Source organism: Lissotriton helveticus, chromosome 3_1 (assembly GCF_964261635.1).
Source record: "Lissotriton helveticus chromosome 3_1, aLisHel1.1, whole genome shotgun sequence".
Classification (NCBI taxonomy): domain Eukaryota; kingdom Metazoa; phylum Chordata; class Amphibia; order Caudata; family Salamandridae; genus Lissotriton; species Lissotriton helveticus.
In genome coordinates this window covers 1874968955-1874987823 of record NC_136061.1, presented here as the reverse complement: position 1 = coordinate 1874987823, position 18869 = coordinate 1874968955, and the positions used below count along the sequence as shown (strand labels likewise).

General features: G+C 43.3%; 1 protein-coding gene across 10 annotated transcripts in view; it reads right to left on the bottom strand.

The window, feature by feature from the left end:
* PPP6R3 (protein phosphatase 6 regulatory subunit 3) overlaps positions 1 to 18869 on the bottom strand; it is a 1896334-nt gene that overhangs the window by 1800070 nt on the left and 77395 nt on the right. Inside the window, exon 1 of one of the 10 annotated variants that reach the window (XM_078682860.1) lies at positions 17468 to 17546. The exons of the other annotated variants lie outside the window; for them this stretch is intronic. The gene's annotated coding sequence lies outside the window, so the exon portion shown is untranslated. Of the gene's footprint in view, positions 1 to 17467; positions 17547 to 18869 lie in introns of those variants that run through there. 10 annotated transcript variants of the gene reach the window in all.

The following is an 18869-nucleotide window of genomic DNA, read 5'->3' as shown; positions in this document are numbered from 1 at the left end:
TTTAATAGCATTGTGGTTACCGTAGTTCAGTACCAGTCCCGAAAAGATGTTTGAATTATTTTCCACTTGTTTTAAAAACGTGATTCCCTTGCAGGCTTATTTTCGAAGTTTGCTGGGGCCCAAAAACCAAGTATCAGTACCTGGTAGCGCCGCTGCCTTAGTTGCTCTCGCAGTCTCCACACATGGTCCCTTTCAGGCAGTTATGGCTCACTTATGACTGGTAGTGCGTTGCTCTCGGCCGGACCAGGCCGTTTAACATCAGATTCACACCCCTCCAAGAGAAGCAATGAGTCGCACATAATCACGGTAAAACTGGCAGATTTATTTGCATTTTGAAAGCGCTGGCATCTCTCGGTCCCTGATGCATTTCGGTCTGACACAGACCTTTTTCAAAGGGTACGCCAGAAACATCCTCGGGGTCTGGAGCTGGAAAGCGGGCTGCTTTGAACAGAGCCGGAGGGCTGAGCAATGCGTGTGACCTCTTGAAAGCTGGGGCACTTTGGGAGGAATATATATATATATATATATATATATATATATATATATATATATATATATATATATTCACTGAAAAAACCATAGGTTATAGACCATATATAGTTAGGAATTAGCATTTAGAAAACCTTATTTTACTCACACAAAACCATTGAAATTCCATATATAGTTAGTTGCACTAACTATATATCGCGCACCCGCAATCCACTGCTGATGATGTCACATATTACATCATTCATGACATGGTCAGTGACATCACTGATGACATCACTGATGACATCTCAAATGACATCACTGATGACATCACTGATGACATCACTGATGACATCTAATTTGACATCATTCTTGTGCTAATACGATAAACCTCTTCAGACTCTAATATAACCTTAGATACACTCAGTGTATACAGACACTCACACACTGTCACTCATCCATGGAGTTACTCACACACCTAGTCAGTCATGCAAAGAAACAATCTCACCTCCATTTCCTCAACTATACAGTTATACACACCTTACTTATTCAAACATATACTAACACATATTTACTCTCTTATACAATCCCTGATACAAGTTCACAATGATCCATACAGCCACTCACACATTCAGTGGCTCTCATGCACAGTTATTTATATATGCCAACTCTCACATGTACTGTGTTTTACATATGTACTTACTATGACAAGTAGCATTGAGATATCCATTCACTCATCAATACACTCATGCACACAGTCAACCGCCCATGTAGCTTTTTCCACATGCACTCTTGAACTCATACACCTAGTGAATCAACTGCTCACACATCTATGCACAGAGTCACACACCTCCCAGCCACCCCCACACAAACTCAATCTCCCATAGAAATACTTGGGCAACCAATTAATAACACATATAGCCTCTCGTATAGCTAATGATCAACACATGCAGCAGTTTACATCACAACAGACATAATGATGCACAAATTAAGACAGTTTAGTCACTAACCCATGCATTCAGTGAGACACATTTAATCACTCACTCATACAGTCAGTCACGCACCTACTAAATCCTTCATCCAGACACTTATACATCCACTCATTCTTCAATATCTAAGACATATTTTAACTTTACAGAAACATACAGTCACTGGATGTTGTCATCAGTGATGTCATTTGAGATGTCATCAGTGATGTCATCAGTGATGTCACTGACCATGTCATGAATGATGTAATATGTGACATCATCAGCAGTGGATTGCGGGTGCGCGATATATAGTTAGTGCAACTAACTATATATGGAATTTCAATGGTTTTGTGTGAGTAAAATAAGGTTTTCTAAATGCTAATTCCTAACTATATATGGTCTATAACCTATGGTTTTTTCAGTGAATTTTCAAGGTTTTGTAAATGCTAATTCCTAACTATATATGGTCTATAACCTATGGTTTTTTCTGTGAATTTCATTGGTTTTTTAACAGCTAATATCTGTAGCTGTAAAATGTATTCTTCTTTAAATCCAAAAATATATTTTATATGTTTATGAATAATTTTTTTTTTAAATATTTTTTTTTCTTCGTTCCCGCTTCGCGAATCGGGAAGCTTCCCGTTAGCTGACCTTGATGCCGCGAAATAGACCGCGAGCCGGTAAACGTTTCTTTACCGCAAGTGCCGCGTTAGAAAACAACATCGTGACGCCTCCCGTCCGCATGACGTTCCACGTTGTCGCGTGATACGTCATATGACGTGCTACGTTAGCGAACTGGTACGCGAAGCGAGTGCCAAAGCGCAGGTTTCTGGAAGCAAACCGGGAGGCCCTGCAAAGCGCTTAACGTAAACACAGCAAGTCATGTGACTTGGTAATAACACTTTTCATTGGTTCATTTCACTTTTGGTTTCCTAATGATGTAAGACTAGGTCATATAATCTAAAATGAACACTTTTGATTGGTTGAGAACTCTTGTTTTTCCCAAATGATGAAAATCCCTCCTTCTTTCCTCACTCTGACTTTCATCATTGTGAGAGAAAGACCCTTTGTGATCACTGAGCAATGGCTTCTTTAGTAGCTTCAGCTGGTGCTTCCCCACCACCTCCACCACATCCAAGGAAGAGTGGACCACCTGCTCAAGTTGTAATTCAACAAGAAGAAGAAGAAGAGGAACAGGAGGACGAGCACGAAGAGAGGCAGTTTTTGCCTGAGCAGCCCAAGACGTCTCACCGGAAAGAAAACTTCATTTGGCAATTTTTTAAAATTCCCAAAGGTCAGAAAAAAGTAAATGCAAGATACGTAACTTGCCTTATATGTCAAGATAGACTGTCCAGAGGGACCGACAAAAAATACAGTTTCGGAAACTACACAATGCATCGCCATATGACTAGGTGGCATCCTAACAACTACAGTGCTGCACAGTTTCGGAACGACCTAGATAATCTCCCTATTATGGCCAGAAGATCTGTTGTACCGGAAGTAACGGGACCAGAGGGCAGGGAGATGGTGCCAAATATACAAATGAGATTTGGTGAAGTAAAACACACCTGCGTATTTTGCGATGGATTCATTTCCTACGGAGAAAGAAGCATCACTCTGATCAACAGAGCTATTGACTATCATATGCAAGTTTGTCCGAAACGCCCAAAATAATAAATACTTCTTTTTTTTGTTTTGTTGCTCCTGTTGAGCCCTTTACAATGAATCGTTTTCATTGCCCCCTCCAAGACAAACCCAAAAAAAATATAAAACTGTTCCGAAAAATTCAAAAACAGTAAAAAAAATGTTCAGAAAAATAAAAAAAAAAAGTTTTCAGAACTACCTCCCCGTTATTAAAAAATTGGTACAATATTTGGAACGGTGCCAACCTCTATTTCTCTTAGTTCGCTTCCTAGTTCGCTCGCTGGTACGCGAACTGGAAGCGAACCAAAAACAGTAAGTATAAGGGAAGGAAACACACACTTATCTTAAAAAAAAAAAACAGCTATAGGGGAGTAAACTAGAGATACCATTACCCATAATCCACTGCTGATGATGTCACATATTACATCATTCATGACATGCTCAGTGACATCATCAGCAGAGGATTGCGGGGTTTTTGGCAACATGCCTTATCCACGGTTTAATAACGCTGCCTTTTGCTTTATATAAGTTTTCAAATTGTATGAAATATATACCAATAGGTCGTTATGAACCTTTAGGTAGTGCTTTTGTTCATGAGGTCTGGTCGCTTCCATACACATACAGATGTTTCAAAGATGATCAAGAAGTTTATCTGAATGGAGAGGAATGCACTGAGACGCCAGATCATTCACTAATGTGTAGGCACATACAGTTACACGATTCATGCAACAAACACCGACCAAATATGGCTTGCGTGTTGCAAGGCACGCCAGTTCCTGCTATCATCCCCACGTTCAAGTTGTTGGAAAATGGTAGTTATTTGATGCTCAATAATGAAGATTGTTCTGAGTTAATTAAAAGTATTCCTTTTATCGTAACAGTAAGTGAACGGGTTATTTGCTGCAGAAATGTTCTATTTCCTCCCACACATGAACATAGGGAGTTTTCAATCTGACCACAAATACCAACTTGGGACACGTTTCAACGGCATGGCAAGAATAAGAGCTCTTTTGTCTCAGAGAGAGGTGGCCTTGAGTTCGGCCCGTGAAACTTTCGTACTTCACATAGCGAACACCCGTACACAGGTTTGCCTTTCAATTTCAGCAACATGTTTCCGACTATCTTTAACGCATCCTCCACAAAATCCCTGGCACACTTTTTTAAAGTTGTTACCAGTGGTCTCGTGACTTCATTTGAGAAAATCTTTGGAGTCATCCCTGCTCCCTTTCATTGTATTTTCTGCACTCTGGTTCGTGGATTGGCATTTTTACTTGCATTACCAGCGGACGCTCTTGTGCTTTTTTACATTTTTAAATATGGATGTCCCTCCTATGCAACCTCCGACCCTGCAGCTGCTGACACTGTTCCGCAATCGCATGCTAGAATATTATGGCACAATGCCGTTGGCGATATTAAGCACGGCATATGGATTATCTTTTCGGTTCTCCTACTTCACCTGTGTCCAGCCTGTATTTCACTGCCTGACCTGTGATTTCGATTGGGCCATTGATTTGTGTCTCTGCGGACCGGTTTCTCCTGACGTCGACTTTAATCAGCTGATGACTCCTATCATTACTCACGAGTTGGTTTGTCCTGGCGAAAGGATTATGGCTGTGGCATTGATGCATGGACTACTTGGTCCCTGGAATTTACTGGCGGCAGCACAGTCTTTCTTGGAACAGAGCTTTCTTGAAAACCCACCGAGCTGTCCTCTGATGGTGATAGAGGATCCGGTGCTGGGAGAGCACGTATGTTCTTTTCCGCTTTTAAATTGGATGGCTGAACTGTTTTCGGATGAAGACGGTGACTTCCTATTGGAGGCTGTTGCAGCTTATTTTGCATACACAGTTATGTCATAGACCTTTTTCATGTTTGATATGCTGAGTACTAGCATTTCATTGACAATTCATTGACTTATTTGTCAAGTTTTTATTATTTACCTTGCCTATTGGCTTAAGACTCGATAAAGTACTTGGCTGTTTTATTTTTCTTTAGCATTAAATTTTCCTAGTTTTTAATGCTTTACCTTGCGGACCGTCCACATATAAACTTGCAATCTGCTCTCATGAGATGGCACTTCTATTATCTTATTCAGTTCGTTTCCGGATCATGAGGAGGTGTCATCTAGGTCCTGGATATCTTTACACCGTGTTAAGTTAGCATGGGCTCATTACCGGTTTAAACGCCATTTTTCCTTTTTTGCAACTTCTGCACACGACACTTAGTTGTTGCTTTAGCTTTCCACCTAGTAGTTCATCGTGGTTTACATGAGAATAATATGTTATTGGTCTACTATCTGCTTTACTTGTTAAACTATATCTGTACAGCGAGTGCTAAAGTTTCAAGAACAACACGATACAGAATTGTTATGAGGTCTGATCTCCACGACTTCATACTCATAACATAAGTGCAACTTCTGCCAATTCTGGGCATGAGGCGGGTTTTATATTGCTTTGCCGAACACACATACACAACAGTTGATGCGGTTCACATGAAGAGAGAGCTGGTGTATGCTGATGTGATTCCTTCAAATCTAAGACACTAAAGTATGGGCACGCCCTAAACCAACACAAAGAGACCTTCTTAGCAAATAATATAATATGTGTATTAGGGAGGGTGAGATATAAGCAGCCGCGGGCCGTGGAGGGAGTTACGATGGGGCAGGGAGGCGGGGAGGGGGAGAAGCAGGGTGGAGCCCTCTCTACCTTGCCCCTCCCCGCCTCCCTGCCCCACCGTAACTCCCTCCACGGCCCGCGGCTGCTTATAAGTGTTGCTAACTCTTATTCATTTACAGCATGTTAACATACTGTCACCATTCGCTTTTTATGTACTAGTAACTATGCTGGTAATTTTGCTACTGATAATATGTGTACTAGTATTCTCCACCCTGCTTCTCCCCCTCCCCGCCTCCCTGCCTCACCGTAACTCCCTCCACGGCCCGCGGCTGCTTATAAGTGTTGCTAACTCTTATTCATTTACAGCATGTTAACATACTATCACCATTCACTTTTTATGTACTAGTAACTATGCTGGTAATTTTGCTACTGATAATATGTGTACTTTTATTATCTAAGGTACTACGCCTGAGAAGACGGCATTAGTAAATAAACATTTCAAATACACATCTGTTCTTCTTAACTCCATGTTCTGGTTTCTAAGAAATCTATAACGACCGACTGTTCATGAGTTCCACGTATCCTGAGGTACTATAAGTTCATATTCTGGATTGTCTAAACATTGAGAGTTTGTTATATCCAATGTGACACTGTACCTAGCTTGCTAAATAGTTTTTGATTACTAACGTGAGTTTTGGGACACCCTAATTCGCCGAGGTTCCAATCCTCTGTCCACAGTTCTGTGTGAGAACAGAAACCCTGCGACAGGGGCACCCCCGACCCTTGCTGGAGCTTCATCACACTTGCGATACAACTCCAGCAATGCATTCGCCGAGGTTCCAATCCTCTGTCCACAGTTCTGTGTGAGAACAGAAACCCTGCGACAGGGGCACCCCCGACCCTTGCTGGAGCTTCATCACACTTGCGATACAACTCCAGCAATGCGCCACCTTTACGGCACAGATACATCACGCATCTGTGCTGTTTTTGCCCCATGATGCGCCGCATTGTAAATGCAGCACACCATAGGTGACGGAACAGCGGCACAGAATGACTAACACATCCCTGGTGATGCGCCAGTCATCATAAATCTATCCCTATGCTTCTTATCTTGTTAGAGATGAACCGCCATATGTATCATCAAAGTTATTTGCATTTCCTAAATAGCGAACTTTAAGGAATAAATAGCGATTCTTTACCATTCCTAGTTTGCGATGAGCTATTTGCTAATTAGCCCAATGAAGCCCAATGTAGCCCAATGTAGCCCAAAGATGGCCGCCAGACACACAAAAAAACAAATGTAGCCCAAATATCAGCCAGATGTAGCCCAACTATAGCCCAGTGACAGAATGACCAATCAGCTTCGCAAACCTCCGTTACGCGAAGCGGAGCGCTGTTACAGATATATATCTTTTTTTGAACGTTAATTTCTCAAAATCCACTGGAGCACATATATTAAGACCTAGCAAAGGCACATCGGGCTACCAGTCCCTAATATTTTGCCAAGTTTCGTGCAAATCCATTCAGCCGTTCAATTATTATTTTTATTATTTTTTTTTGTCCCGCGGGGCCCTTTTAAAACCTCCACATCAAACCTAGGGGGTCAGCGAGGATCTACTATGCCCCCTTATAGTTATTTCCCCCTTTGTTTTGACCTCCTCTGGTCTCTCGATCCTACCGAGAGACAAGATGGCGGCCGCTACGGACTGTTTGGAATGTTGACAGACGCCGGAGAACCAATCAGCTTCGCTTCACAAAGCTCCGTTGCGCGAAAAGTCCGCGAACCAGAGCGCTGCCTGGTCCGCGCTTACAGATATATATTTTTTTTAAACGTTAATTTCTCAAAATCCACTGGAGCACATATATTGAGACCTACAAAAGGCACATCGGGCTACCAGTCCCTACAATTTTGCCAAGTTTCGTGCAAATCCATTCAGCCGTTCGGGCTAAAAGTGAGGCCAACCGCCCTATGGAAAACTCAATGTTAAAAACACGTTTTGGGACCCCCTTTTTTCTCGGCCCCCACTGGACGAACCCCCCCCCAAATTTTCAAGGGCTGCTCAGAAACAAAATGTGCCATTTTCCTGAAAATTTCAGCCAATTCCGTCCACAAACGCCAAAGTTATTAGACATAGAATTTTCAAAAAACCCATAGAGAAAAAATCCTAACTATATATACCTACTGGCGACCGCCAGTAGGTAATATATATATATATATATATATATATATATATAAATTGCAATTTATATAGGCAGGTAGTGAGGGGATTTTTCTCCAACCTTTGAATAATTCGTAACGGCACATATTGTGTTGAGTGCCACTGCTGTATAGTATTGTATATACTACAATATTTTTGGCATGCCCGTTTCAAGCACACTTGGTAGAATGTGTTGCTTCTTTGGCGGTACCAATGTGAATATCGAGCAGAATCAGCTGGCTCCCCCCAAAAGGAGACCTAATAGGGACATGTATATTAAAAATGGTATTTCTTCTATAATATACAGCACGTTATGTAACAAATATACTAGCAAGGATCCTGAGTTGCTGTGGCCTATACATGGTTCATTTGATCTTAGAAAAATTCAGTATGTGGAACAATGTATGTTTAAGAGTAAAAGTATACAAGATATGTTTGACTGTGTCAAATGTGGGAGAAAGAAGCTTGTGAACAAGTGAGAAGAGCGCAAGCTAATAGCAAAAGAATACAAAAATAGCCAGGCGAAAGCGCTGGAATTAAAAAATAAATAAATGAAGGAGATAAAAGAGGATAGGGAGCGTCATAAATGGCCAATACCCTGTCCGGCGCCGCCTCTACCCTCTCCTTAATAAATCACAGGATCATTCAATTCAGCTAGATCGTTCTCCGCCTCCATATACTTTTCCCTCTGCCCCTGTTCCTAATTCTGATGATGATATTTCTCCTTCGAATAAGGAGAAGTTAAGGTTGAATGCTTTGCGAGACTCGCTCTATGCTGACCGTTGATCGAACGGCTACTCTTAGATCTGCTGCTCGTAAAGCCTCCCGTGATAACATTTCTGCTTCAGATATTTCAGCCGAGGTACAACAATGGCAGGATAGAGAGCAGTTATATGTTGTAGAAATGTTTGCCACAGAAGTGATTGAACGGTTTAGAAAGTATTCCACAGAGTTAGAGCCTGCTGATATTGCAAACGATTGTAAGCAATTGCGTGACGGTCTTTTTCCCCCCTCTCAGGTGGCTGACAGACACGTGGTTAAACTACGAGCTGATGCACTTCGTTTGCGGGAGGAGAAGGCTGCAGCTGCACAAACAATTCAGACCACCGTGCCACAGGCAGACACTTCTGAGGCACATACGAAAGTTGTAGTTCATGGGAAACCCATGCGGGAAGCCGCGCCTTTGTATGTCCCACCTAGGGGTACGAGGACAGATATTAAAAATCCCACTGATGCGAAGGGTTACTTTATTTATAATTGGGTCTATAAATCCTCGGAGTAGAGCAGATGTCATGGCTCTTAAAGCTACTTTGCCTGACCCACGCAAAAATCCAGCCGCTTTTTATGAAGTTGAAGGAGCCATTAGTTCTTGTACCATGACTATCTGATATGGATATGTTTTTTGGGATTATTTTACCCCCTGATATGTTGAGATCTATTCGTAAAGTCGATGATTGTTAGACCTGACATCATTGGCTTGAGTCTCCCTTCCATGTTTGACGGATTGCCTCCTCTGTTTTGATATGTTTTTGCTGGATTTATGCTTTGGGCACTGTGCCACTGCTAATCAGTGCCACTGCTAATCAGTGCCACAGTGAAAGTGCTCCTTATGTTAAATTGATGTACTGATTGGTTATTCCACAATTGGGGTATTTGATTTACTGTCAGCCCCTAGTACAGTGCACCTTGTGTCCCCAGGACTTGTAGATCAAATACTGCTGGTGAGCTTGCAGCACTCGTGCCTCCCACAGAAGTAGCTTGTAAAGTATGTCTCGGGCCTGCCATTGCAAGGCATGTGTGCAGTCTAGCACTGCCATGTCGACTTGGCCATGTGGACCCACTTGCCAGTCCCTAAACCTTCCCTTTCCTTCATATTAGACACCCTATGGTAGGCCCAAGGGCAGAGTGCATTGTAAGTATAAGGTAGGACATGCTCTGATGTGTGTAGCATGTTCTAATAGTGAATTACAGCCATTTTCGTTTTTCACTATTGAAGGCTACCTGTTCTCATAGGCCAGAATGGGCAGTTAAGATTGTTACATTCTTACAATCCTAACTGACTCGGGGAACATGGTAGAAATTCGAATTTAGTATGCCTGAACTCAGAATAATAAAATACAGCTTTTAGTCAAGTTTATTTTAAAATCCTGTGTTTGCAAATACCACTTTTAGAAAGCAGGTATTTGCTTGCCTAACCATTTGAGCCCGCCTCTGCTGAGTTGTGTATTCCTTGTCTGGGTTTGTGTGTGACAGGGCTGGGGAAATTCCAGGAGACATGCTGGGACAGCCCAGTGGTGAATAGAGAGATTAACATCCAGATGGGAGGGAGGAGTGCACCTGGGACCTGAATAGGGCTGGGCCTTCCCTCTACAATGCTGGCTCCACCCCCTGTGGCTTGTCTGATGTCTCTGCCCTGCACAGTGAAAGGAGAAGAGGAATCCTGTCAACAGAGTGCTCCAGAGCTGTATCTTCCCTCCCCTATGCTGGCTCCACCTCCTGTGAGGTGGCTGACGTTTCTGCCCTACACCGTGAAAGGAAGAAGAGTCATGTCAACTAAGTGCTCAGGAACTGGTTTGAGCTAGGCGGAGGCCTCTCTGCCTTCAGAGAGCAAAGGATTTTGGGGTATAAATACTGGGACCCTGATCCCAAGAAATTAAATTACTTCTGGAACAAGAAACCTTTCTGCCAAGGAGAACCACCAAGGAAGCTGCAGGAGTTGGACTACCCCTCTGCCAGTGTGCCGTTTGCTGGGTTGGTCTGCAGTGGTTGCTTCATTGCCAAGGGAAAGGAGAAGGAACTTTGTAAGGACTTTCATCTACAGAATATTCTCCAGGGGATTGAACTGTGCTTGCCTCCTGCTGAAGTCTCAGGGCCAAAAGACTTCACCTCCAGCTCCCGCCTGAATTTCCTTGCTGGGAATTCTGACTCCAGTCACTTGCGTGCCGCTGGGAGCTGGAAGCGCGACGCCGCCGCAGCTGAAATCATCACAACGCCGGAAAAGCAAACCTTCGTCGCATCTCCCTGGAAGCGTGTGTTCATAAAAGCTGCCGGCTATCGCATTGCCGGAGAAGCGTGACGGCATCGAGAGAGTCGCCATTGCATCGCCGGAGAAGCGCGTTGCAGGGCCTGTCACGGCTCAAAAGTACAGAGTCGCCGCAAGGCTGCCAGGGCGTCATCGCATCGCCGCATCAAGGGCGCCATCTTCTCGCATCGCAACTGGATCATCGCATAGTCATCGCATCAAGGTGCCAACTTGCGCACTGCAACAGGCCCGCAGGCCGAGAATCTACGCATCACCTCCGCACCGGTAAGGCTCACGACGAGTCCCCCTACTCTGTGCAAGCATTGAGAAAGGACGCAACAGTTCCCCCGGGTCACGGAACAGACGCATCTCCCCTTCTGAGAGTCTTTTGGTCTACTTTGCATTACGCATCCAGGTACTTTGTTGAGAACTTTGTCGCATCTACCATCAACTTGAACTAAGAGACTTTACTCATCTTTTAAGTAATCTTAAGTGTAGTATTGTGGATTTTTGTTGTTTGTGGTCTTGTGTTTAAGTCTATATGAAGCATACTTCTTTTTTATAAAACCTGTGTTGTGTCCATATGTAGTGTTACCACTGTATTATTGTGTATATTCACAAATGCTTAACACACAACCTCTGAGATAAGCCTGTCTGCTCGTGCCAAGCTACCAAGGGGGTGAGCAGGGGTTATTAAGGAGTGTAATCCCCTTATCCTGACTTAGAAGTAAGGGTCCTTATTTGGACAAAGGTGAATACCATTGCCAACTAGAGACCCCCATATTTAACAATGATCATACAACTTTTGGGGCTGTTTGGAAAAAACTAGAAAGGATGGATACGGAAATGAATCCACACAAACCACAACAAGAAATGTTAGACGTTCCAAAAGCTATACTAGCTAAATTGAAAACTTGCATTCCTTCTAAAAAAGATAGATTGGACTGTTAGCATCCTGCAAGCAAAAGGTAGATGAATTGGTCTCGGATTTCTTCGCACGTTTTGGGGAGGCATTCCACGACTGTAGTGGCCAGTCATTGACAGATGACACAGGCAGGCATCAGTTTGTTGATACATTTGTTGCTAACATGTTGTCAGGAATAGCTAGTTGCCTAAAAGCCAGCGAGAGTTCATGGACCACGTCTTCCCCAGTCTCTTGACTATGGCCCAGTATTATGAACGTCAGGAATTAGAAGCTAAGGGCACGGAGGATACAAAATAATAAAGGGTTGAAAACAAAGGTTATGATTGCTCAAGTTTATGGCCCATCTTATGGAAGTGGTGGTAGAGGCGGACGTGCAATGTATCGCCCAGGCACACCCTCTTTTCCCCGCGCTACTTTGTCTTCTGATCAGTGCGCTTACTGCAAGGAGACTGGGCATTGGTTTTTTTTAATGTCCTCGTTTGCGTACTCCGCAGTATCAGCATGGTTGGGGACAAATGAGGCCGCCCGGAGAATCCAGGACATAGGGGAGGTATGGATGATCATGCTAGATTTGAGACTGTTGGGCATACTTCGAATACATTTGATAGGCGTAACCAAAAATAAATATCCGATTTTTTTAATTTGGATTTGAAGGTCTCTGCTTATGCATAGGAATGCCTAGGATGGGGTAAGGAATCAGTTGAAGTCCCAGTAGATCAGAAAGGTCTCTATGTTCAAGCACAGGTTTTGGGTTCTACTGATCGGTTTCTGGTTGATACAGGAGCTACTCGCAGTGCCTTGTCTAAACAATTGGTTCCAAGAGCTCCCCTGTCTGGCTTAACCATTACATCGATAGGTTTCGATGGGACACCTTCCCATAGCCCACTGTCACAACCACTTGCATTCCATGTTGATAAATTCATTGCTCCATGTCCATGTTTGCTTTCTCCAAACACACCGGACAATATTGTGCTCAAGTATTTTAGGACTACAATACGTTGTTCCCCAGAAGGTGAGCGTGTTTTTTTGAATGAAAACTATCCGGTGGCTGAGAAGTCTTGTCTCATTAGAAAGGATATTGCTTTGGCTTCACTTCCTAGTACTTTGTGGGCTACTTCAGATACTGATGTGGGGCAAATGGTTATTCCACCAGTGCATATTCATGTAAAAGAGGGAGCTTGATTGCCTCAATACCAAATTTCTCGAGAAGGTGAAGAGGCCCTTGTACGCATGGTTAATGATCTGTTTGAAGTGGGGGTTGTGGAAGAAGTCCATTACAATATTTGCAATAGCGCTATCCTTCCTATTCTGAAGAAAGACACGCATACTAAAATCTATAGGTTTGTCATTGTTTAATGAGAAGTTAAGATTGTAGTGTCACAATACCCAGTAGTCTGACATCACAATACTCCTTACCATGGTTCCTCTAACAGAGACTATCTTTACTGCGATTGATTTAAAGAACGCTTTCTTTTCAATCCCTATTCATCCTGACAGCCGATATTGGTTTGGCTTCACTTTGAATAACCAATACTTTAGATTCTGTAGAGTTCCAAGGGTATACAGGGAGTCCTAGTATTTACAGCCAAGCATTGAAAAGACAACTTGATTCTTTACCTTTGCCGACTGGGGTGGCTCTCATACAATAGGTCGATGACATCTTGTTGGCAGCTGATACGCTTGAACAGTGTGAAGAAGAAACAGTCATTGCTTTCATTTCTTGCATCACACCATCACAAAGTTTCCCGGAATAAATTGCAGTATTGTAGACAGAAGGTTACCCATTTTGGTCACCTCCTGTCTAAGGAGGGACGTGCACTTACACCAGACCGCATTCAAGCTATTTTAGGCACACCACTGTCCCGTACTCAGAAAGAGGTTTGTGCATTCATTGGTCCTACTTTTTGTAGGCAGTGGATTTTAGGAATCTCACACATTGTTAAACCTTTGTTGGCTCTGACTAAAGACACTCCAATGCCCCTTCCATAGACTGAATGCCAGCATGCTTTTCAACAGTTGCGACAAGCTCTCTTCTGCACCAGTATTAGGCACCCAAGACTACACTAAGGCTTTCACACTAGGAACACGAGAGGGATGGTTGTGCGCTTTCAATTTTAGTACAGACACACGGTGATAAGCAACGCCCTTGTGCATATTTTTCAGCTCTTCTTGATCCAGTTGCTCGTGCATTGCCTGGGTGATTCTGTACTGTCGCAGCGGCAGCTGTGTCTATACATCAGAGTGAAGTGATAGTCTTGTCACATAGACTGTTGGTGTTAGTACCCCATGCAGTTGATGCCCTTTTGAACCAAACTAAAACACAACATTTAACTAGTGCCAGGTTGACAGGATACGAATTGACACTCTTGGTCCCTCATATCCCCTTGAAAAGATGTTCAACCCTGAATCCAGCTACTTTGTTGCCATATCCAGCAATTCAGTCCCAGTCACAAGAGCCTCCTGTTTGTATATTCCTTACTGAGGAACAGACAAAGGGTTGTGTCGATTTGCAAGATACACCCCGCTCAAATGTTGATGGGGAACTGTGGGTTGATGGGTCCTGTTTGAAATTACCAGATGGCACAACATCAGCTGCATATGCAATTACAACACTTCTGACGGTAGTGGACAGCTCATATTCCACAGAAGTCATCTCAGGCAGCTGAGCGAATAGCTTTGACACGAGCGTGTGAACTTAGTACTGACTTGTCTGAACATTTGTACCAACAGCTGCTATGCTTTCGGAGTGGCTCATGATTTTGGGTTACTCTGGAAGGAAAGAGGCTTTCTTAAATCCCACGGGATGCAAATAATGCATGGAGAATTGGTACACAATCTTATGACTGCCTTGACATACCCGAAGAAAATAGCGATTGTTAAATGTAGCACACACAAGAAAGTGACCGATAAAATAGGACAAGGAAATGCCTTCGCAGATCACACAGCCTGTGAAACTGCAATGCAACAAAACAGCACATCTATGTACATAGTGAAGTCACAGGCTGAACGTTGGCATGATGTTAGGCAGGAAGTGCTAGATATGCAGAGATCTGATTCTACAGAAGAACCTGAGCAATGGTCTAAGGAGGGAACATTGGATGATGAGGGCTGTTGGAGAAATAAAGACCAAGTGGAGACTACCCACAGCCTATTTACAACCTAGGATTCATATGGCACACGGGCCGGCACGTGTTGGAGCCTCCTCGATAACAAGATTGCATACGCAAGTTTGGGAGCACCAAGAAATTGCTGGCACAGCTAAAAAGATGGTGCAGTCCTGCTTGATTTGTCTTCAGTACAATCCTGGAACAGGGACACGAACTCCTACAGGAGGGTTTGCTACACCAACTGCACCTTTTTTTAAAAAAACTTTATTAGGCTTTTCACAAATTGCTACATCAATATAGCCACGGATAGTAATAACATGAAGTTCTCCATAAATCACAGTCATGTACAATATACAATTCTCTGGTTCATCGCACAATACGTAGTTATTGTTGCATTTGACAGACGGTATCTCAATTTCCACCCCACCCCTAGTCCTCCCCCCGCAGTGACTGGTGAACATAAGTGCCTTGTCCGGGCGCCTGTACCATTAGTAGGAACCTGGTCATTGAAACTACGGGGAACATTTGTTACATACATGTAGTTATGACGGATTTTGTAACGCATTAGTTCCATCTCCCCCTGGCACCCCATCAGGCAGTGGTGAGTAAGGAACATCCATACTGTGTGAGGTTATGGACTAGATGCGGAGTCAGTTACAGACCTTGGAGGCTCGCATATACCAAATGCACCTTTTTGAAGTTTTACAAATGGATTACATCCAGCTTGAACGCTTTAATAATTTAAAATGTCCTAGTAGTGGTATGTGCCTTCAGTAAATGGATAGAGGCGTACCCTACGAAAGATAATACAGCTCTTACTACAACAAAGGTGCTTCTAAAAGAATTCTTCCCCAGATTTGGTGTTTGTAAACTTTTATGTAGTGATAACGGACCCCAATTTATTGGGTAAGTTGTCGAGTACGTCCTGAAAGGATTAGGTATTAAGCAGAAGTTTCATGCTGCCTTCCATCCACAATCAGCAGGGTTAGTGGAGTGATACAATGCTACTCTCAATCTTAAGTAAGGTAAAATACAGGCTTCTACATCCTTGAAATGGCCGGATGCACTACCCTTGGCATTGTTGTCCATTAGATCAGTGCCACATTCACGATCTGGTCTAACACCATATGAGGTGGCATTTGGAAGGCCTATGAATATATGGGGAATTCCTAAGCCATGCCCCACACATGATGTACCATGTGTCTTGATGAGGGACTACCTATCGCAGTTTGATTTCTGTTCATCAACAGGTTCTAGAAGCTCTGGAGCCACAGATTACGTCCCAGCGACCATGTCAAAGTCCGATCCTTCCAGGGGTCGAGCAGCTTGGAGCCTAGGTGGCACGGCCCAGAGCAAGTCCTCCTAGCAACGAGAGCTGCGGTTCGAGTGACGAACAGGAGGAACTGGATGTATTCTACCCACTGCAAGAAGGTGCCGTCTACCCTGGTGGAACCTGCTGCCCTGATCAACCATTGAGACATCCTGGATACGGAGAAAGGCCAAGCCAAATCACCTGAAAAACCAGAGGAAGTCTTCCCAGACCATACGATTCCTGGTGTATCCAAATATCAACTGCGGCCCCAGAAAGAAACTTCATTGTTGAAAAAGACTGGTTGAGCAACTGTCCTGGGTTAGTAAGAAACTGAGCTGAAGAGGAGGGGGGGTGGAATTAGGGGGGAATCTTCTGTGTAGTGACACCAGTGTTAACCCCCAGTGAAGAAACCAACAGCTTCCCAGGACTTTAGAGCTCCAACAGCTTTGTTACTTCGAGATGAATATGCCTGTGGAGAAAACAGCGAAAGCTGCGAGGATCTGTGATAAGATAATGTGCATTGTTGGATTTATTGTCACTGTGGTCGCTATGGCAGTGATATCTTGGGTTGTAGAGGAAGTGGCCCCTGCTCAACAAATACTGACTGCCACTACTCCAACACTCATTGAACACCACTATTTTACTCTCCTTTATCATGAGCAAAAGCATAGTCTTATCGGAGCAAGTACATCCAGATGTTGCACCACACGCACAATGCTACGAACATTACTGACTGTTGGGTGTGTGGAATGATGCCAGCTCATCAGAAAAAGGGAGGAACACCTTTCATTCCTCTTCTCTTTTCCCACAACGGCTCTTGTCATGCCTGGTTTGCACTTCTATTGGCTTCTCAAGTGGCGAATATTACAGAGGGTGTAGGGAGATTAAACTATCTTAATAAAGCATGTTATCTGGATGAAGAACATGATCCGCTAGCTAAAGGGACTAAATGGGAGATGGAGTAGTACAGATCAGGAAATGCTTCTGCACATTATGTTTACCCAAATACTCGAACTGCTATGGGTAATGGATCATTTGTTGTAGCTGTCACTAGAGCCCGAGCAGATTTGTGTGAGTAGTGTTTGGAAAATTCCAGTGGGAAGAAACAAATTTACTCAGGTTTTGAGTATTGATGGTACCAATAACAGCAGTTAAGTCTTCACATAATACATACTTTATTTGTGGAAACAAGGGATATTACCATCTACCTGTTGGATGGTCTGGAATCTGTTAATTGTCTTTTTTGCTACCTCCATCATATCACAAGGACTATCGATTGTTTGATGACATTTCTAAGAACAGATACAAAAGAACAGTAATTAATGATGAGGTGGACCAGACTGACACCGCACTACAGCAATACGTTGACTTTAACTTGGGACTGTTCTTTATTGTTGGTGCTGCCTGGAACAGCAGGAAAATCAGACAATTGACTCGTGTCGTGGAATCTGTGACCAACCAGACAGCTATCGCACGTGGAAACATCACAGAGGAACTACAGATTGCAAGGATTGTGGCACTCCAAAACCGTATGGTCCTGGACGTGGTTCTGGCTGATCGAACTTGCTATACTTAGACTCTGCTACTCTGCACATGCACAAAAGAGTTTGTATCTGCCCATGCACATGCTCTAGTCTGTAGCGGTCAGGTTGTTTTTTTATAAAAGTCTGCAACTGTTGACTCCTCCTTTACTATGGACTGTGCATTCTTTGTATGACCATTTTTTGTATGCAACTCTCCTGTGTGCTTGTACTGCCTTCTTTTGAGCTCATGTGTGGGTATAAAAGACCCATGGTTCTTCTACTCCTTGTGCTACTTCATACACACTGAAAGGTGTTGTGTGAATGTTGTTCCACCTCATGAGGTTAATAAAATATCTTTTTACTATTTCAGCTTCTGTGCCAACTTCTATTTTCTAGTCTGAGGCTTGTGTGCAGAGAAGGGCAAACCCCTAGCACTGGTAGGCCTTGTTGAGGTTCACCTCTACATACCGTATAATCAATAGTCGTATAAACCACTTATAAACATTGTTCATGTAAATTAAGCCACGAGGAGAGACTTCACTTTTTTGAAAGATGCAGTAGAGGAATTCTGTCTAGTTTCTGGGGGCAGTGCATTCCAGATCCTGGGCACCATCCCCGAAAAAGCTCGGTTGTAAGTGTTTTTCCTTGCTGAATCTTTGTGGTTTCAGTAAAAGGTTACTAGCACTTCTTGAGGATCTGTTGCCACATGAAGGCACCAATTTTTGTGCTAGATAGCTAGGAGTGTTGTGATGTATGGTCTTTATGCGACAAACATGTGATTTGTAGTTCAATTCTGGCTTAGAAAGGTAGCTCGTTAAGGGATTTGAGGTCCAGGGAGAAGGGAGAGTTTCTTTTGGAGCCAGTAATAATTCAAGCTGCTGCGTTGATTGAAGCTCTTAACTGGCCATTGAGGAGCTGGGGAGACCGCAAAAAGGCACACCCATATTCCATTCTTATGATAACTAGTGCTTGTCCTGCCAGCTTGAAGTCCTTTTCGGGCAGGAAGGGTTTTAGTTCTCAATGTTTTCATCTGAAAGTTTGCTCCTTTTGTTGCGGCACTGATGTGTTTATGCATATTTAGGTTGCT